Here is a 22,524-nt window from a genome sequence, read left to right as displayed (position 1 = left end):
GGCATCTGCCAATAAAAAGGGTCAATTTTTGGAGGGCTTGTGAAAAGCCATTGCTTGTTGCTTTTACATCCATGTATGGAAGAACCCCGGCAGGCATCTGCCAATAAAAAGGGTCAATTTTTGGAGGGCTTGTCAAAAGCCATTGCTTGTTGCTTTTACATCCATGTATGGAAGAACCCCGGCAGGCATCTGCCAATAAAAAGGGTCAATTTTTGGAGGGCTTGTGAAAAGCCATTGCTTGTTGCTTTTACATCCATGTATGGAAGAACCCCGGCAGGCATCTGCCAATAAAAAGGGTCAATTTTTGGAGGGCTTGTCAAAAGCCATTGCTTGTTGCTTTAATGCTTTTACATCCATGTATGGAAGAACCCCGGCAGGCATCTGCCAATAAAAAGGGTCAATTTTTGGAGGGCTTGTGAAAAGCCATTGCTTGTTGCTTTTACATCCATGTATGGAAGAACCCCGGCAGGCATCTGCTAATAAAAAGGGTCAATTTTTGGAGGGCTTGTCAAACCCATTGCTTGTTGCTTTAATGCTTTTACATCTATGTATGGAAGAACCCCGGCAGGCATCTGCCAATAAAAAGGGTCAATTTTTGGAGGGCTTGTGAAAAGCCATTGCTTGTTGCTTTTACATCCATGTATGGAAGAACCCCGGCAGGCATCTGCTAATAAAAAGGGTCAATTTTTGGAGGGCTTGTCAAACCCATTGCTTGTTGCTTTAATGCTTTTACATCTATGTATGGAAGAACCCCGGCAGGCATCTGCCAATAAAAAGGGTCAATTTTTGGAGGGCTTGTGAAAAGCCATTGCTTGTTGCTTTTACATCCATGTATGGAAGAACCCCGGCAGGCATCTGCCAATAAAAAGGGTCAATTTTTGGAGGGCTTGTCAAAAGCCATTGCTTGTTGCTTTTACATCCATGTATGGAAGAACCCCGGCAGGCATCTGCCAATAAAAAGGGTCAATTTTTGGAGGGCTTGTCAAAAGCCATTGCTTGTTGCTTTTACATCCATGTATGGAAGAACCCCGGCAGGCATCTGCCAATAAAAAGGGTCAATTTTTGGAGGGCTTGTCAAAAGCCATTGCTTGTTGCTTTTACATCTATGTATGGAAGAACCCCGGCAGGCATCTGCCAATAAAAAGGGTCAATTTTTGGAGGGCTTGTCAAAAGCCATTGCTTGTTGCTTTTACATCCATGTATGGAAGAACCCCGGCAGGCATCTGCCAATAAAAAGGGTCAATTTTTGGAGGGCTTGTCAAAAGCCATTGCTTTAATGCTTTTACATCCATGTATGGAAGAACCCCGGCAGGCATCTGCCAATAAAAAGGGTCAATTTTTGGAGGGCTTGTGAAAAGCCATTGCTTGTTGCTTTTACATCCATGTATGGAAGAACCCCGGCAGGCATCTGCCAATAAAAAGGGTCAATTTTTGGAGGGCTTGTCAAAAGCCATTGCTTGTTGCTTTTACATCCATGTATGGAAGAACCCCGGCAGGCATCTGCCAATAAAAAGGGTCAATTTTTGGAGGGCTTGTGAAAAGCCATTGCTTGTTGCTTTTACATCCATGTATGGAAGAACCCCGGCAGGCATCTGCCAATAAAAAGGGTCAATTTTTGGAGGGCTTGTCAAAAGCCATTGCTTGTTGCTTTAATGCTTTTACATCCATGTATGGAAGAACCCCGGCAGGCATCTGCCAATAAAAAGGGTCAATTTTTGGAGGGCTTGTGAAAAGCCATTGCTTGTTGCTTTTACATCCATGTATGGAAGAACCCCGGCAGGCATCTGCTAATAAAAAGGGTAAATTTTTGGAGGGCTTGTCAAAAGCCATTGCTTCTTCTTTTACCACCTTATATGTATGAACCCTGGCAGGCATCAGCCGCCTAAAATGGTAAATTTTTGTACCTTTTTTAACAATGCATTAAGCATACAACATGCACAAGTGCAGTGGTTTCTGTTAGTTATCTCCGTGTCCCATCCGTTTTCCTAGAGCCATACATGTTGGCGTAACTTTGACACCAACTTTGCATTAAAGACAGCTCAAAAGTACTTGGATACACTCATGGGTGACCTAAGAGTGTTATACAGGGCTTCTAGGGCTTTAAAACAGTGTTATACACGATTTTTAGGGGCTTTCTTGTATTACAGGTTCGGTCAGAACTAGTTCGGTCCGAATCGAACTTTTGCACGAAATTCGGCGAACTTGCCGAATCGAACTTTTCATAAGTTCGCTCATCTCTAATTATAATAATAATAATAATATTAATAATAATATTATAATTATGTGTGAAGTCACAATATACCACACAATTTATAACTTTATCAAGATTTGTATTACACTTGTTTAGTCTGTGAATCTCTGGAGCAGACACTTCAGGTTTCAACAGCTTTATGCACTTAGCAAGTCAGACAGGAGCTGTCAATCTAGTGTGTATAGTCAGGACAGTGTGGTATCTTTGTCTGCTGGGATTTACACCCGACATCAATGGAACATTTCTCCAGAGTCATCTATCACACACTGTGCTCCTCTCAATCTCAACCCTGATATAGTGCACAATTCCTGGAGGAGCTTTTCTGTTGTTACATACCAAAATAGCCTTTCAGAAGTCTATGTGTCAAAAGTAAATAGTACAATTAAAGGGAACATGTCAACTTCAATAGTAGGCTTAAAGGCAAACAATATGTACTTTTATTATTTTTCCATTTTTTTTTTTTTTGAGAAATAAATAAATAATCTCCTAAAATCTCTCAAAGCCAAACTGACTACCAATGTTTCAATGTAAGTTCCTAGTGACCATTCTTCCCTGAATGCGTAGTTTTTGTTTTTCATTTTTGGTATTCATTAAATAAGTTCTCTTAATGACTTGTTCTGCTCCTTACCACTCCTGCTGCTTATACCTCAGTATACGAGATGCATAGTTTATTCAACTGGCATATTTACTGGGTAGGGACTTATTGGGAATGTTTGTAAAGTAGAAAGGGCAAGTACCCCAACACTTAATGTCACCCTCTGATGTAATCATGAAATCCTTGCATCGGTAAAGAGAAAGGAGGAACCAGAGAAGGATCTGATTGAAGTTGTAGTTGATTTGTTTCTTCCATTTTTATTTTTTAAATAAAATATAAATGTTAAACTGTGAAAAGTAACTAATACTACAGAAAATATAATATTAAAGGTATTGTCTAATTACAACAACTTTATATATGTCCTATTAGGACAGATGGACATCATAAAGAGAGTCCTATGCCCGCCCTTACCCCCTCTCTCTAGGAGCAAGCCTGGAGACATCGAAGAGCAAGACAAGGCCACTTTATGAATTACATGGACAGCTTTTCAGTTGGCATGTAAAACTACATTTCCCCTGTATGGCCAAACAGAGATTTCCTTAAATATAACAGCTGATCATCAGGGATTTCTGCTGTACCTGCAGTGATCAGCTGATTGCTGGGCCGGTTTCAGTATAAAAAGAGGTTGTCATATGAGACAACGCCTTCAATGGTGTCATTTATTTTCGATAAATAGTAAAAGTTATTTCCAAATAAACTACTGTTTTATATTTGAATCATTAGTAACCACATACTTTACCAAGCAATACGCGTAATCCAGGAGTTTTAGGTAAAGATTTGAATTAGAGTCACTTTAAAATTATATTAGGGAGACTCATTACTAGTAAAACCCGAATTATATCATTAGAACTGCTCATTTTATAGGCTGCAGTATTTCTAAGAAAAACCCTGGTGGGGGTAGTGAACCTACGCGCCGCTATCTTAATGGGTGACATAGAACATTGCTGCCTGTCTATGTTCTATTAATGGAGTTTATAATGGCTTTGAATTTCAGGATCTGTTATAAGAGATCCATTAGCAATAATTTCTGGATATCTCCCACTTAACTATCAGTATTTTTTATTTTTTTTGCTCCTTGCCCATGATTCAAAATGGTCTGAAAAAATAAAGAGAAAAAAAAAAAGTACAAAATATCATTGCTTTTTTTCTGTGCTGCACAAATTGACTAGAAGTGGAGACCAACTTGGAAAGTAAAGCCTAAACAATGTAATTATTTAGCATTAGAAGGTATTATGAGATTTTTTTGACAAATTCCATGAAAGAATAAAGGACCATGTTAAAGCGTAATAAATTGTATAGGCAGGAATGCTATTTATCTTAAAAGCATAATCGCCAATTATATAGAGCACATATATTATTTTAGAAAATAATATGGTATTAACTATTAAATGACACCTACTTAGTCAAAGAGCTATGGAGCATAATTCAGTTTATAGTTTGTAAACTGAATGAGGGCAAAAGAATACGGTATCCTTTAATTCCAATATTTACATAGTCTGTAATCACTCTCAACTTATCTATCCTCCTCTGAGCCATTTTACAATGGGGTTTAACAATGGCAGCACTTTAACTTTGAGCTCATCTCATTGACAACATACAAAATACTGTGTTTTTTTTGTCTTTTACTGAAGATCAGTTTGATGAGCCAACTTAAAGGGGTTATCCGGAAACCAATTTACTCAATCCTATTTAACTGAACATTTAAATTGAATGCAGTTTATAATATACTTGCATTGTTGTTTCTAACACCCTATTCCAAAGCCAGTCACGTGATGCGTCTCCAACAGTAACATCTGAACTTCCGGTCGCTGCCCCATACATGAGCTATTACTTCCCTTTTCCGGCTGTCTGAAGTGACGGGTATGTCATTCCTGACGTCACCATACACTGGGGAAGGGGTGGACCGGATCTTCTTTCTCATCTCTGAGCATGCGTGGTTGCTACACAAACTAGCAATGAACATGCCCAATCCTCTGCTATCACAGCGCCTGAGGAGAATTTGGACAATGAGCCTTACAGGAAACGGCCGATAAGAGGAAATATCAGAAGTAAACAAAGCGCAAATCGAGCGCAGCGCGCGTGCAGTAAGAAAATTGAATTTTAAAAAAGCAGCGCAGTGTTCTTATACCATACCTAACAGGAATCTCAAATTAAAAAATGTTAATTTTTGTATCGGAAAACTCCTTTAAGCATATTGGAAATGAGAAAGATAGCATGCAAAAACATGTTCCTGTATTTATTCAAATGTGTTATTGATTTAGCAGACCATATAAACTAGAGCTGAACGGTACAGAGTCGGATCAATCTGACAGAAACCAACATCCCGATCCAAACCGGGTGTCGGTTCCTGACAAATTTAATCTGTACAATTGGGTGCAGAACGCTTATTTCCCGGTTAATGTGAAAACCTGTGCTGTGACTGAGCAGCAGAATAAGTTTGTGTTCCACTATCTTTGTTGCTGTACAAGTCATGCCATGTTGATCTTCATTCTCTACTTCCCTCTTAGTTTAATTGAAAACTATCTCTCTCTCTCAGTACTACCACTTCTCCTATTCTTTTTTTTTAATATAAAAGTGGTTTCCCCAAATTTTTTTATTTATATAAAAAAATAATAAAAATACAACAATACACACAAGACTGCTCTTCCGTTTTATAAGTATGGAAGACACATATTGAACATAGAATTTCCAATCTTTCAGTGCAAAAAAACACAAAAAACATAATCTGGACCAAATATGATCCCTTCTAGTGTCACTTCCTATCCTCCCTGAAATATCAGAACAAATACCTACTACAATAGGACAAGGGAAAAAAAAAACAACAAACATGGGTGTTTTTTGCTGTTCCAGTCCCAAGGTTCACCCAAGAGCATCCCTCAGCCTTGTTCTTTCAACCATATTCAATTAGCCCATGTTATTTGAAATCTCAATCTCTTCTCTTTGCTAATTGCAATAAGATCTTCCATTTTCATAATTTCATTTACTTTTGCCAACCAGGATTCCACTGTTGGTGGACTCTGTTCTCTCCACTTCACAGGTATGAAAACTCTCAAGCTTTTAAACAGGGAATCCTTATTAGGGCATGACCAGACGTGGCGTATTTCTTCCGCCACTGTCCGCATCAATGCTGCACATAATCTGCGTTGCAGATTCTGTTGCGGCTCTGCCTAAAATGGGCATTAAATTGATGCGGACTAGCCATTGCGTATTGAGGTGAAGGTACTTTCCTTCTCTCTATCAGTGCAGGATAGAGAGAAGGGACAGCCCTTTCCCTAGTAAAAGTAAAAGAAATTCATACTTACCCGGCTGTTGCAGTCGTAACTTGGACTGAAACGTCATCCCGGGAGGCCGGACTGGAGGAAGAAGCAGGGAGTTCTCGGTAAGTAGGAACTTCTATTTTTTTCACAGGTTGATGTATATTGTGATCGGAAGTCACTGTCCAGGGTGCTGAAACAGTTACTGCCGATCGCTTAACTCTTTCAGCATCCTGGACAGTGACTATTTACTGATGTCGCCTAGCAACGCTCCCGTAATTACGGGTGCACACACGTAGTAATCCGTAATTACGGGAGCCCCATTGACTTCTATGGGCCTGCCCGTGCCGTTATAACGGCCCGCGATTACGGGCATTTTTACATTAGTGTGCATGGCTGTAGACCTAGAAATACATAGGTCCAGCCAGAATGAAGAAATGTCATGTTCGTAAAACAAATACGCTACGCAGCACACATAACATCTGCGGACTTCATTGCAGAATTTTGACTCTCAATTGAAGTCAATAGAGAAATTCCGCAATGAGTCCGCAACAAGTCCGCTACACGTCCGCAACAACCAGTGTATGCTGCGAACACCAAATGGTCCGCAGCGGAGTTTTCCGCAACGTGTAAACGAACCTCACTAAAAAGCTGTGGAAAGCAATGGAGAAACGTGTACGCTGCGGATTTCCGCAGCGGAATTCCAGAGCAATTCCGCCACGTCTGGTCATGCCCTAAGGCTGGGTTCACACTGAGTTTTTTTCAAGAGGAAAATGTGCCTCGAAATTGCGTTTGGAATTTTGAGGCAGATTTTCCTATGCCTGCACGCCGATTTTTTGGCGCGTTTTCCAAAGCGGTTTCCGCGTAAAAAAAAACGTGTAAAAAAAAACTCTGTGTGAACTGGCACTAATGCCTGAGAGGGATATTGCTGTGATGCAGAAGGAAGAACTCCGGTCCCAGAGGTCCCACTTTCTCTATTACCATACTAATTATTCTACTAATCTCTCTTCAGTAAATTCTTAGTTTCTCACATTCCCAGAATATGTGAAACAATGACCCATTCTCCTCACCACATCTCCAACGATTTTTTACGTCTATAAATTTTCAACGGGAATGATACCATCAGGTTAATATTTTATATCCTGTTTCCTGTGTCTTACTACAAATACTTGATTTATGAATTAAAGTATATATGTTCTCCCTATTGTAAACCTAATTCCCAAGTCTTGTTCCCAAGCAATCATAAAGGTCGGCACCATGTTTTTATTTTGTATTACCAACTTTTTGTAGATTATAGACAAGGCTTTCTGTATCTTCCCTCCTCTATTACACATTTCTTCACAAACTTTGTAAGCTTCCTGTCTATCTCTTTCAGTTGATACATCCCTGCAAGGAAATGTGGCAATTGATTTGCTCTCCATATTCCCACCGGACAGGGATCCATTATCTGCAATATATGATCTCTTGATAACCATTTTTGGTTCCTTCTGAAGTGAACCCCTCTATTTATTCCCTTTTTCCTCCATTTAAATGCTCTCTTGCATTCTATCAATGTCGCTCTTATGGTTGGGTGTCACCTAATTTTGCTACTTATCTCCTTATTAGCTCATGGTAGGCACTCCAATCTTGTTTCAGAAAATGTTTGTTCCACAGCTGCCCATCTTTTATCCTTATGGCAGCACCAGTCTATCACCCTATTCAGATGTATTGCCTGGTAATACAACCTGAAGTCTGAAAGCCCTATCCCCCCTGCTTTTTTTTGTTTTCTCAGCACACTCACAGCGACTCTATCTGGATTCCCAGCCCATATAAATTTATGTTGTAGTGAAGAGAGAGATTGGAAAAAAACTACATGGAATCCTAATCGGGATTGCCTGGAGCAGATATAATGCTCTTGGGAGGATATTCATCTTAATCGTTGCACATCTGCCAAACCAAGTAATATAGGGTTTTTTCCATCTTCCTTTATTAATTTCAAAATCTTTGGGAAATTATACGAGAGCAGGGTTGCAGCGCATGCGGTCAAACAAATACGCAAATTGTCTTATCTGTCCATCTGAAGGGATAGCTGGATTCCAGCTGTATATTAGTATCATCCCTCAGAGTAACATTTAGTGCATCAGACTTTGTCATATTTATCTTAAATGCTGACAAAATCGAGTATCTTTTGTATTCTTGCAGAAATATAGGCAGAGAAATCCCTGGTTTCATAAAGAAAAACAATAAATCATCAGCATACTCTGCAACATCTTCTGCTCATCCTCCTGAACCTTTACCCCCTCAATATCCTTATCTGTATCTTCCATAAGAATGGTTCTAATGACAAGCTAAAGATGATCGCGGATAATACACATCCTTGCCTTCTCCCCCTCCCAATCTCAAAAGAGTGGACAAATAGTCATTTACTTTTATTTGAGCCGTGGGTCGAGAGTACAGGAACAAGACCTATGAGAGCATATTGGGGCCCAACCCCAGATGACGTAGACTTGTCTGAATGAATGACCATTTAACTTTTGTCAAACACTTTCTCAGCATCTGTTGACAGCATCATCATTGGTATCTTTTGTTTCCTTACATGTTGAATGATGTTTATTGCTCTCACTGTATTGTCCCTGTCCTCCCGCCCAGGCATAAAACCTACTTGATCTCTGTGTATTATTTCCTGCAAATAAGGCACCAGGCGGGACGCCATAATTCTTGAGAAAAACATTTAATGAGGAACTTTCACATTCATCAAGGTCTTTCCCTTCATTACCAATTACTGTTATATGTGCTCCAAGGAAGTCATTCGGTATCTGATGTCCTTCTATGGTAGCATTTAAAGCTACCCCAAAATGCGGTATCAATAATTCCTCAAAAGCACTGTAGTATCTGAAAGAGAAACCGTCCGGCCCGGAGCTTTATTTTTACTAGTTTCTTTTATTGTCTTTTGAATCTCATTAATAGCGATTATTTTCTTCTAATTCTCCTTTTATCTCTTCCGACAAGACTGGCATGCCCGTCTCACCAATTTATGCCCTTGCCAATTCCATCTCTTTAGTATATCCTGTCCTATTCTCCTCTTCACTCCCCCCATACAATGTCTCATAAAAATTCTTCAATGTTTCCACTATTTTTCGTGTTATTATCCCCTTATATCCCTCCTCCCTCTTGACTGTTTATGTGCCCAACAGCATCCACTTCAAATTATGTGCATGCAAACACACATTCTACCCTCTGTGTGTCCCCAATGGCGTCTGTATATCATTCCATATGACATTCTATATGCCAAATTATGTTTTTACCTACCCTCTCCCATAGAACAACCATTAATAATAAGTCACATAGCGATAACAATAGTGCTCTAGGCTATAAATCTGTTTTCTTTTAGCCTACAGAGAAAATAATATATATAATATCTATGCAAATTCACTTTTGGTGACCATACAAGGTTCAGCTAATTCCTCCCTCTCCCATTCCATTTCACGCTCTCCATATGACCTGTATGGCCCATCACTAAATTACATGTTAAGGAATATACATCGGTTTCCTTTTTTTTTTTTTCTTTTCCCATTCTTTCTCTTTCTTTCCTCCTTCCCTCCTTCCCTTTTCTTTTTTCCTATTGTTTTTGTTTACTTTCCCCTTTCTTTTCCCCTATATCACCCTTTTTTAATTATATTTTTCCCCCTTTTCACCATTTCTCTCTGTTCTTCATGTATAACCATCCTCATGCCACTCCTGGGTCACTTTCTGATAAGTACCTTCCAGTTGGTATTTCTGTTAACAATGGTTCTTGTGTCTGTGGAGAATGAGAAGCAAACAGGAGACCCCTAGCTGGCAGGGATAAATTTATTCAATACAAAAACTAATATGCCTAGGCATAAAGGTCCCAATTTCCCAGCCACTACCAAATGAATAATTAAAACATAACTTTTAATGATGTAGTTTAAATAGGGAACGTACAACATGGAAAGGGTTCAAAATATACAGAGACGGCCAGCATGTTAATGAGGATGGAATAGGTGGATAGCGTGTTGCTAAAGTGCAGAGTGACTGACTCGGTCAGCAGCTGCAGACTGCCGTTACACCACTAGGTCACACTGATGTAGAATAAATTGCTTAGCCGTCAGTGAAAGATTAAAATAGCGATAGCCCCCCCGACATGTTTCACTGCTTCAGCAGCGTCCTCAGGGGATAAATAAGGGCTAGTGGAGAATGATGTTCCCGTGGTATTTCCTGCGATGACTGATAGGACTTATCTGGAATAGTCCAATCCGATATAGCCATTTCAGAGGTCTCTAGAAAACTGCTTAACCGATTCCCTTCTCTCCGGGACCTCAGAATAAAAGTCGCTCCATTCCTCTTTATGATTTAGTGAAACGGATGACCCCTTCTATATATTGCTCTGGTGGCATTAATCCGTTCTGTTACTGGGTTTTAATATCCGCCTTTTTTGTAAGTTACGAAATTATAGATCCAAGAATATCTTAATTTAAACTCCCACACAGTTTACACTGCTTCTATTCCAAGCCTTTCTCAGTATTTCCTCTTTTTCAGAAAAATAATGTAGGCGGCATAAGACATCTCTGGGATGGTCATCCTTTCTTATCCCCTGCCGTCTTGTTCCTGTACGATGTACCCGGTCTAGCATAATTACATTATCTAGTGAGATAATGAATTGTATTGAAAAGGGCAGTAACTTTGGTTTTGAAATCTATATGTTAATTTCCTTCAGGTGTTTCTTTTAATCTAATATTTTTATGTTGACCTCGGTTTTCTAAGTCATCTATGCCCAGGGAGAGGCGTTCCAGTCTTTTTACTAAAATGTCCAGATTAGCTCAAGTAGGGAGGGCCAAAAGTAAATCTCTCTATTCTTATAATTCAGTGCCCCCTCCGGCTATTTTTTGTTTAATAGCTGGTTCTTTCTCTCCCTGTTCATGTTTCCTTACCAGAGGGGGCCAGGTAGTTTCCCTCCCCCCACTTATCCTATGTTCCTGTTGTTGACCCCCCATTGCCAATGGTGACGAAGGGGCTGATGCACCCCAAAGTCTTAAATATGATGCCTTTTTTGGTCTATTTATATGGGCTCTCTCGTTGCTGCCATCTTTATAACCACCTCTCCCTCTTCTTCTTGCAGACATCTTTCACACCTTTCGATTTTTCTTTCTTATTAGTGACTTTATTAGCAGCATTAGCAGCATCACCGTTATGCATATACATATACACTTTTACATTTTTTTGTTTGTTTCTTTATATCTTTCAGTAGCTTGCGCTACAATTTTGGAGTGTTGGCTCTTCCACAGTTAGTTTTTTCCCTTTCACCTCAGCAAACAATACAAACCGCCATTCACAGCAGATAGTCTATTATAGTCTCTTATTGAACTTTGTAGTCCAGTACCCCCATATGGGGTTACCTGTGGCTAACAAAAATACCCACAGACTGCTAACGACATAGCATGAATATTTTTTCTCTATTGTGAGAACAGTGCCAATCTCGTTTTTTTAAATATATCACCTGAGTCACGACTAGCAGTCAAGGCTTTTTTCCACGGGCAAACGATTGGGCAAATGATTGGGCAAACGCTTATTCAGCGGCTGATCTGTTCATTTATGCAGCAATAAATATTATCCTTGTCGACTGCACATTTCCCACAGGAAGATGTGCTGCCGACTTAATGGAAAAGCATGGGGTTGAGCGATTGTAGCAACAAATGCTCGTCACCATACTAGCTCCCTGTGAAAATAGCAAACGAGCTCCAATCAACGAGCTAGCTCATTGATCCGCGGTCGTTTTCCTGGCCCATTACGAGCCGTGTAATAGGTCCTTTAGTATTTTTGGTGCCTAACAACCACATGCTTTTCAATATCAGGCATTGTGTTCCTAGCAACCAGTCTGTCTCAGGTAACTTAAAGGGAATATGTCGCTAGAATTTTTTTTATTTTTTTTATTTAAACAGTTAGTGTATGAATGCTTAAACACTGTCCAAATTTTTTTAATTTTTTCACGAGTCAGGAAATATTATAAATTAGATTCTAATTGATAACATTTCCCAGTGCTGGTCACTAGATCGAGCAATTCCCAAAATTGCAGCATTGCATGTGGTAAAGCAACCACATTGCTTTAAGCTGCAATATTTGGGAATACTCACTCGCTCTAGTGAGCTCACAGAATCCCCCCCTCCTCTATCCTGGCTAGTGCCAGGAGAAAGGAGGGGATTGAACGGTCAAACCTCCTACACTGTGTGTCGCCATTTTTTGAGCTAACACACAGTGTAGTAGGTTCACATACAGTGGTAAACACACAGTAAAACATGTACATACACAGACCTAACTTACCTGCTCCTGCCGTCGCCGCTCCCTCCGGTCCGTCCGCTCCGGTCTGCTCCCTCCGCTCCTCGTGCTTGCTTCAGAACACAAGTCCGGAAGCCGCGACCGGAAGTCGTCATCTCACAGTCCGGCCGTGGCTTCCGGTCGACATGAACATGGCGCCGGATTTCGCTCTAGCGAAGACCTGACTTTTGGTCTGTGTGGGAGCGGCGCATGTGCCGCTCCCAAACAGACCCCGTACGCTATAGTGGATGGAACGGCTCCCGTTCGCATTCTCTATGGGGATGTGTGTGCTGTATTCCATCACTGTATGTGTCGTTAATCGACACATACAGAGATGGTAAAAAAAATGGCAGCCCCCATAGAGAAGAAAAAGTTAAAAAATATAAAAAAGTAAAACACAAACACACACATAAATAAAAGATTTTTATAATAAAACACTAAATGCAAATTGATATCCAAAATTTTTTTTTCGTGACACTCGTCCTTTAAGACTTCAGCTCAAGATAGAGGTGCTGAGGCAGAGAAGGAGCAAGAAGGTCTGGCAGAAAATAAACTATGTCATTCTCTCTTATTTATTTTTATTATACTTTTATACTTTTTTTTCTGTAGAATGTTATTACAGTTCTATAGTTTTTTCTTTAGATGGCTTAACTATCATGACCAATACATTTAGTGCTCTAACTTTGTAATATGGGTAGCACTGTTCATGGGGAGTGCAGTTGCAAGCATGAGAAATTAATTAACTATACTGTATATCACTTTGTGATATAGGAATTGTTATAACGTTGCCCCTAAGCATTTATAGTGGAAACTGTACCTACTAATGCCAGAGATTAGTTAAGTACATGTAGTGCGCTAATGTTCTTATATAGTCCTCACTGTAGTGTTGTCCCCAAGCACTAATCATGGGGACTGAAGCTTCATTAAATATGACTCATATGATTGTGTATATATATATATATATATATATATATATATATATATATATTTTATATATATATACACAAAGAATTCATGCAGCACTCCAATATGAAAAAAGTGGTGGTTTATTCAGTCAACAAAAAGCGACGTTTCTGTCCTACAATAGGACCTTTATCAAGCATAGTGACACATCAAATACTAGTGACATATATAAGGCAAATATCGATTTGCATAATTGATCTAATTAAAATACAAATAAAGTGCATAGTGCAAAACATTCATCATAAACGTGATTACGGTATCAGTCAAGATGTAAGATTGATGTAATAAGTGCATGTGCTTGTATAATATATTATAAACAACAATACATAATAACAAATCCATAAAAATTGTATAATTATTACATGATCAGAAATACACCAGCTGTAGTAGAACTAAGTGCAGTAGATCCACTCACCAATTAGAACTTCAGGCCTTTATTAATGTATATATCCATCAGGTTAAGTTTGTAATGATGCACTGCTGCACACCACGTTGTCAAGAAATGTATTCTGCACACCTTGATTGTATTCAAAGATTTTTATTTCTTAGGATAAATGCCAGCGGCTATGCGTGCAACGTAACGTTTCGGTCGTTAGACCTTCGTCGGGCACTAAGGAAACATATACATGTAATTTATAGCATGTAGCATAAAATATGGGTACGGAAAATTACTATAGAGCATATAACAGGACATGTCATCAGAAGATTGAGTAATACACAATATATACAGGATAGGTCAATACTTATTGCCGTACTGGGGACTGGATCAGCGTGGAAATAGCGTAGGTAGCGCTGCTAGCTATTAGATATGGCGGCTTACCGCTCTTCAGGGCGCATATAAAGAGCGGTAAGCCGCCATATCTAATTGCTAGCAGCGCTACCTACGCTATTTCCACGCTGATCCAGTCCCCAGTACGGCACAGGTATGTTCAGATCACTGCTTACAAGGTTGCCTGCATTCTCCAATGCAAATTCCCACTCGTGGCTCCCCTCTTGTTGTATTACTTGTATTTGATATATGGGATGTACTCTGGGATCACCCCAGTGAACTTCAAGAACTTTTTAAACTGTAATAACTTACCTGTTAACTACCTTGTAGTCTCGTGCCCTCTAGTATGCACATCTACTCTTGCCAACTTGGGTACAGTTAAAACTTTACCATGTATTGTATACTGCACATTGATTCCTTAACCTCTGCATAGATCAACGTTGAACAGGGGCACCTCTACGTATTCTTACATCATAGGAAATATTGCACCCTTGACAAGTGTACCAACACTAGTCCTAGCAGATTTAAATGTGTATTACTACTACCATTCCCTTTGATGTGGCAACTGTTTCAAGATGTCTGTATCTGTACCTTCCTGTACTCTTATTATTATTTTTTATCTTATGGTTATCTCCATCTTTGCAACTTTGCAAGTATTGACCTATCCTGTATATATTGTGTATTACTCAATCTTCTGATGACATGTCCTGTTATATGTTATATAGTAATTTTCCGTACCCATATTTTATGCTACATGTTATAAATTACATGTATATGTTTCCTTAGTGCCCGACGAAGGTCTAACGACCGAAACATTACGTTGCACGCATAGCCGCTGGCATTTATCCGAAGAAATAAATCTTTGAATACAATCAAGGTGTGCAGAATACATTTCTTGACCTATAGAAGATACTGGTGCTGTCTGAATGCAACCATGCACACTACGTTGTGTTCGGCATTTACCAGTGTAAAGTGCGCATGCGTCAAGCATTGAAAGCGGAAGTGTCCTGTTGCCATGCAACAGGACGCTTCAGAGGCGTGATGACGACACAGAACACTCCACTGTGTAAACACCACGGACAAAGGCGTCCCCCGTTGTCAGGCAACCGATTTGGATTCACTACAAGACGAGTTCTCCATCGAGAGGGTAAGTATTGTATTAACATTGCTGTTATGTGTTGTGCAGTTCCAACAAAAGGAGAAACCAGTGTAAGAGTACGCTCCTAGAGGTGAGCAGTGGAGTTATATATAAACACATCAACGTGTCTAGAACTTTGAATTTAGAATCAGGGTAATACCATTTACGGTCCACACGCGGGTATGTGGGTCTCTGCCCACCATTACGCGGTCAGAATGATCTAATTTCCAGGATTTCAAGAATCCACCCCGTTAAATTTTCATGCACATGGGAAGTTCTATAAACCACTCACGTGTAATGGGCCTGCAAGTGCCTGCTCCGTAGCGGCTCAAAGTTGCAAGAAAATTAACAAAATAAGTTCTGTATGCATATTCAATATCTCATCACTGATTATCCTCAAATGGAGACTAGAAACAAATTTCTATGAAGGTTATATTATAATATTGTTTAGAACCAAACTGGACACAAAGCAATATACAGTGAAGGAAATAAGTATTTGATCCCTTGCTGATTTTGTAAGTTTGCCCACTGTCAAAGACATGAACAGTCTAGAATTTTTAGGCTAGGTTAATTTTACCAGTGAGAGATAGATTACATAAAAAAAAAAAAAGAAAATCACATTGTCAAAATTATATATATTTATTTGCATTGTGCATAGAGAAATAAGTATTTGATCCCTTTGGCAAACAAGACTTAATACTTGGTGGCAAAACCCTTGTTGGCAAGCACAGCAGTCAGACGTTTTTTGTAGTTAATGATGAGGTTTGCACACATGTTAGATGGAATTTTGGTCCACTCCTCTTTGCAGATCATCTGTAAATCATTAAGATTTCGAGGCTGTCGCTTGGCAACTCGGATCTTCAGCTCCCTCCATAAGTTTTCGATGGGATTAAGGTCTGGAGACTGGCTAGGCACTCCATGACCTTAATGTGCTTCTTTTTGAGCCACTCCTTTGTTGCCTTGGCTGTATGTTTCGGGTTATTGTCGTGCTGGAAGACCCAGCCACGAGCCATTTTTAATGTCCTGGTGGAGGGAAGGAGGTTGTCACTCAGGATTTGACGGTACATGGCTCCATCCATTCTCCCATTGATGCGGTGAAGTAGTCCTGTGCCCTCAGCAGAGAAACACCCCCAAAACATAATGTTTCCACCTCCATGCTTGACAGTGGGGACGGTGTTCTTTGGGTCATAGGCAGCATTTCTCTTCCTCCAAACACGCCGAGTTGAGTTAATGCCAAAGAGCTCAATTTTAGTCTCATCTGACCACAGCACCTTCTCCCAATCACTCTCAGAATCATTTGCAAACTTCAGACGGGCCTGTACATGTGCCTTCTTGAGCAGGGGGACCTTGCGGGCACTGCAGGATTTTAATCCATTACGGAGTAATGTGTTACCAATGGTTTTCTTGGTGACTGTGGTCCCAGCTGCCTTGAGATCATTAACAAGTTGCCCCCGTGTAGTTTTCGGCTGAGCTCTCACCTTCCTCAGGATCAAGGATACCCCACAAGGTGAGATTTTGCATGGAGCCCCAGATCGATGTCGATTGACAGTCATTTTGTATGTCTTCCAATTTCTTACTATTGCACCAACAGTTGTCTCCTTCTCACCCAGTGTCTTACTTATGGTTTTGTAGCCCATTCCAGCCTTGTGCAGGTCTATGATCTTGTCCCTGACATCCTTAGAAAGCTCTTTGGTCTTGCCCATGTTGTAGAGGTTAGAGTCAGACTGATTTATTCAGTCTGTGGACAGGAGTCTTTTATACAGGTGACCATGTAAGAGCTGTCTTTAATGCAGGCACCAAGTTGATTTGGAGCGTGTTACTGGTCTGGAGGAGGCTGAACTCTTAATGGTTGGTAGGGGATCAAATACTTATTTCTCTGTGCACAATGCAAATAAATATATATAATTTTGACTATGTGATTTTCTTTATTTTTTTTTAATATAATCTATCTCTTACTGGTAAAATTAACCTAGCCTAAAAATTCTACACTGTTCATGACATTGACAGTGGCCAAACTTACAATATCAGCAAGGGATCAAATACTTATTTCCTCCACTGTACATTATAAGTTCACCAAATAGTTTTAATACATATCATGCGAAGATGGTCCCGAAGTTCTTCTAGGAGTTCTGCTAGGATCTATAATGATACAAAAATTCAGAATTAATATCAAGTAAACGTGATTAGAAAATGTGTCAGAAAACACCGCCAATGAGGACATCAGCAAGCATTAATGTATCGGAGCGGGCAAGACATCACAAGGTGATCCTACCTAAATTGAACTCTACATTGAGGCCATTCGGTCTCAGTGTATTTAATAAAAATATTAATCTCAATTCCCTTTTATGTAGTGCCATGTATCTATCACCACCTTGGTGTAATGGTGGGATATAGTCAAGGATCATAAACTTTAGATCTCTTTCTGTGTGTCCTTGCTCTGTAAAATGTTTAGCTACAGGTAAATCAAGTTTTTTCCTCCTAATGGAGAATCGATCGTTGTTAAGACGAGTCTTAAAGGCACAGGTGGTTTCACCCACATATAGAATGTGACAGGGGCACCACAATACATATATGATCCAATCAGAGTCACAGGTAAATGTGTATTTAATATTAGACAAAGTATGAGTAGAAATATTTACCACTTTTTCTGGAAGAGGTTCATTGATGAAAAATATTTCCATTTTTGTTGAGAAAGTGTTAAGGGATTTTGCGAATAATTCCAAATCCTATATTAGGGACACCTCTGATTTTTTACAGAAACTAAGAATGGTCACTCCTCCAGAGGGATCTGTCCTAGTTTCTTTCGATGTGGCATCGCTTTACACTTCAATCAGTCATAACAAAGGCCTTGATGCCATGAGACATAAATTAGTTGTTTCTGAATATGGTGCTGCATCTTGTGAATTCATCATGTCTCTTGTTGAACTCATTTTCACATTCAGTTTTTTTTGTTCAATGACAACTATTATATTCAGCTCAAGGGGACGGCCATGGGGTCCAACATGGCACCGACCTATGCTAATATTTTTATGGACACGATGGAGGAGATGTCGGTTTATGTATCCCACCACTTCTCACATGTTTTGAGGTGGTGGCGATACATAGATGACATCTTCCTCATCTGGACAGATGCAGTAACCTCTTTAAATGATTTTCATCAATATCTTAATTCATTAGATGAAGATATTCAGTTCACAATGACCTACACTATGGAGACCATTGAATTTTTGGATGTAACAGTCATGATTGACAACAATATATTAAAAACTAGGCTGCATACCAAAGAAATGGATCGCAACACCTTATTGAGATTCGAGAGTTGCCACCCAAAGAATATGATTAGATCCTTACCTTACAGTCAAATGATTAGGGCAAAACAAATTACAGATAACCAGGTGGATTTGGATAAATCATTAGATATTATGACCTCTAATTTTATACAGAGAGGATACCCCAGATCATTATTATTATTATCACACAAAAATAAAATCTGCAATATACCTAGGGATAGATTCAAAACCCCCAAGAACAAAACGCTTTCCTTTTATTTCCACATATAATGAATTGAGTGGGGATATATCTAGGATCTTGAATAGATATTGGTCGATTATTGGTGATACTAATAGCCACATTGAGGAATTGAACAATAATCCATTGATGTCATACAGACGATCACAAAATCTTCATGACAGATTGGTTAGAACTAGAGTAAAAGAAACTCGTACAGGGCTCCACAATCTTTATTGAAATCTGGTAATGTCCCTTGCCATAAGTGTGTGAATTGCTCACTGATGTGCAGTGGTAATACTTTTACACACCCCCACACTGGGAAACTATTTGATATTAAATACACATTTACCTGTGACTCTGATTGGACCATATATGTATTGTGGTGCCCCTGTCACCGTCTATATGTGGGTGAAACCACCTGGGCCTTTAAGACCCGTCTTAACAACTATCGATTCTCCATTAGGAGGAAAAAACTTGATTTACCTGCAGCTAAACATTTTACAGAGCAAGGACACACTGAAAGAGATCTAAAGTTTATGATCCTTGACTATATCCCACCATTACACCAAGGTGGTGATAGATACATGGCACTACATAAAAGAGAATTGAGATGAATATTTTTATTAAATACACTGAGACCGAATGGCCTCAATGTAGAGTTCAATGTAGATAAGATCACCTTGTGATGTCTTGCCCCCTCCGATACATTAATGCTTGCTGATGTCCTCATTGGCGGTGTTTTGTGACACATTTTCTAATCACGTTTACTTGATATTAATTCAGAAATTTTGTATCATTATAGATCCTAGCAGAACTCCCAGTAGAACTTCGGGACCATCTTCGCATGATATCTATTAAAACTATTTGGTGAACTTATAATGTATATTGCTTTGTGTCCAGTTTGGTTCTAAACAATATTATAATATAACCTCATAGAAATTTGTTTCTAGTCTCCATTCGAGGATAATCAGTGATGAGATATTGAATATGCATACAGAACTTATTTTGTTTATTTTCTTGCAACTTTGAGCCGCTACGGAGCGGGCACTTGCAGGTACATTACACGTGAGTGGTTTATAGAACTTCCCATGTGCATGAAAATGTAATGTAGTGGATTCTTGAAATCCTGGAAGTGAGATCCTTCTGACCACGTAATGGTGGGCAGAGACCCACATACCCGCGTGTGGACCGTAAATGGTATTACCCTGATTCTAAATTCAAAGTTCTAGACACGTTGATGTGTTTATACATATCTCCACTGCTTACCTCTAGGAGCATAATCTTACACTGGTTTTTCCTTTTGTTGGAACTACACAACACATAACAGCAATGTTGATACAATACTTACCCTTTCGATGGAGAGCTCATCTAGTGGCGAATCCAAATCGGTTGCCTGACAACGGAGGACGCCTTTGTCCGTGGTGTTTACACAGTGGAGTGTTCTGTGTCGTCATCACGCCTCTGAAGTGTCCTGTTGCATGGCAACAGGACACTTCCGCTTTCAATGCTTGACGCATGCGCACTTTACACTGGTACACGCCGAACATAATGTAGGGTGCAGCAGTGCATCATTACAAACATAACCTGATGGATATATACATGGTGGGCCATTTATATGGATACACCTAAATAAAATGGGAATGGTTGGTGATATTAACTTCCTGTTTGTGGCACATTAGTATATGGGAGGGGGGAAACTTTTCAAGCTGGGTGTTGACCATGGCGGCCATTTTGAAGTTGGCCATTTTGTATCCAACTTTAGTTTTTCCAATGGGAAGAGGGTCATGTGACACATCAAACTTATCGAGAATTTCACAAGAAAAACAATCGTGTGCTTGGTTTTAACGTTACTTTATTCTTTCATGAGTTATTTACAAGTTTCTGACAACTTTGTGTTGGATTGTCAATGCAACCCTCTTCTCCCACTTATGTAAATCGATATTTGCCTTATATATATCACCAGTATTTGATGTGGCACTATGCCTGATAAAGGTCCTATTGTATTTTTTTCATTCTGTAAATCCTTATAGGTTTTCTGACCTTCGTGTAACTGAAATAAGTTGACAGATTATGCTTCCCCCACAGCTGAAATTCATAGTTAGAAAATATAGAACCATTTAATATTCTAGAATATAAAGCAAAGCTTTACTTTTGAATCTAGCTATTACTTACTACACATCTCATGCCTGTATAGAGAAACTTGCAGCATTGAGACAAATGTTCATGAATATATTAAGGTATAGGCAATTACTGAACATTACTATTATTCTTAAAATAACTTTTGTTGTACCACTAAAATCTTAAAGTAAAACTATTCTTCACATTCTTCACATTTTTTTGGGAAAACAGCGCATCTCTTATTTTTATCTGTTAGTTTACCAGGCGGCAGTAAAATTCTAAAACCCACCCAGGAACGTGTAACGATAACCCCACTTTATAGGTTCCCTTTTATCATGACATGGGAACACCCTGCTCCTCCCAGTTAACCACATGGAACAGCCTTCATATGTTCCCTCTACAATACATTATAGTACATGCTTTGTCTGGCTTAGACCACTTGCCATGGTTGACAACCTACTGATCTCTACGTAGCCAAGACGAAAGCCTTTCAGCCTGTAGCAACAAAGACATGCCACCCAGTCTCAAGGAGCTATATCTTTATCTGTCTGCCAAGAAAGGCACATTTGTGTGCCTCAAATAAAGCCATGCATTTGCTATTCAGGCAAGTCGAATTCACAGCAATCCCTCCCACAGCAATCTGCAGAGCTGAATGTGCTTTTCCACTGTAGCTCTAAGTCAATTTAAATCCTGTCTTTTCCCTTGCTGCAGTTTTTCTACCGTAAAAGTACAAAGGGCAATGGAAATTGAATCACTAGGGAAAATCTTTATTTAATTTATTTCAAGAGAATAAGTAATTTTTATGGTAAATTCCAAAGATTTATTTGCAAGAGGCTCCTCGACATCTGATTTCCTAACAAGTTGGATGACAAGTTGAAATGGCATTAGAATGTTATCGCTTATGACACAGGTGATGATTATAAAAGCATTAGCCATGCTTAGATATCCCCGGGCAGAGGGCATTGTGTACACTTCAATGCCTCCCATCTGAAGCAGGTTATTTAGAGGGAATAAAACAGCCACTTACTTCTGGATGACCGCTAAGAATTAGAAAAACTCTGGAGCCGGCAGGTGCCTTTTGTTGTGTGTATATATGCAGATGATGCTGGCGTAGCTCCGAGCATAGAAAGGCAACATGTGAAATGGGAATGGCACCCTCCCTCAGTCACTCCCTCCTCCCCTATTGTCTTTTTTCTGTATCCCTCCTCTGTGTCTCTCAATGTTTCCTTTTTCTCCACCTCTTCCTCGTTCTTTTTCTTTCTATTATTTATGCACTGAATATATGAGCTTGTTTCTACTATTAGATTTTTACCATTCAACAGCTCAAATATGTCAGCCTTATTTCCTAATTCATCCCCTGTTAGGTCTCAGACAACTAAACCGATCGACACACCTATAGTAAAAAGTTTAGCAATCTCTTCACTAGGATGCGGAACTTGGCTGGAAAAGCTGATCAGTATCTGATGGAAACAGAAGCCAGCGTCCATGACTTACCTTCCTTATTTGTTGTATTTTTAGTGCATTCATATATTTTTCATTTCATTATTATAATTGTTCTTTGTACAACGGAAACTATCTCCATAGACCTAATATATACATTGCAGCCTTGTTCTGCTG

At 39.4% G+C, this 22,524-nt stretch overlaps 1 long non-coding RNA gene across 1 annotated transcript in view; it reads right to left on the bottom strand.

Moving 5' to 3' along the window:
• Window positions 1–22,037, bottom strand: part of LOC142748094 (uncharacterized) — a 384,295-nt gene extending 362,258 nt beyond the window's left edge. The window contains exon 1 of the long non-coding RNA XR_012882136.1: window positions 21,935–22,037. This is a non-coding gene — a long non-coding RNA (uncharacterized LOC142748094). The remainder of the gene's footprint in view (window positions 1–21,934) is intronic.
• Between the last annotated feature and the right edge of the window lie 487 nt (window positions 22,038–22,524).

Source organism: Rhinoderma darwinii, chromosome 3 (assembly GCF_050947455.1).
Source record: "Rhinoderma darwinii isolate aRhiDar2 chromosome 3, aRhiDar2.hap1, whole genome shotgun sequence".
Classification (NCBI taxonomy): domain Eukaryota; kingdom Metazoa; phylum Chordata; class Amphibia; order Anura; family Rhinodermatidae; genus Rhinoderma; species Rhinoderma darwinii.
The sequence above is the reverse complement of the archived record's forward strand: the minus strand, read 5'-3'. Positions and strand labels throughout refer to the sequence as shown.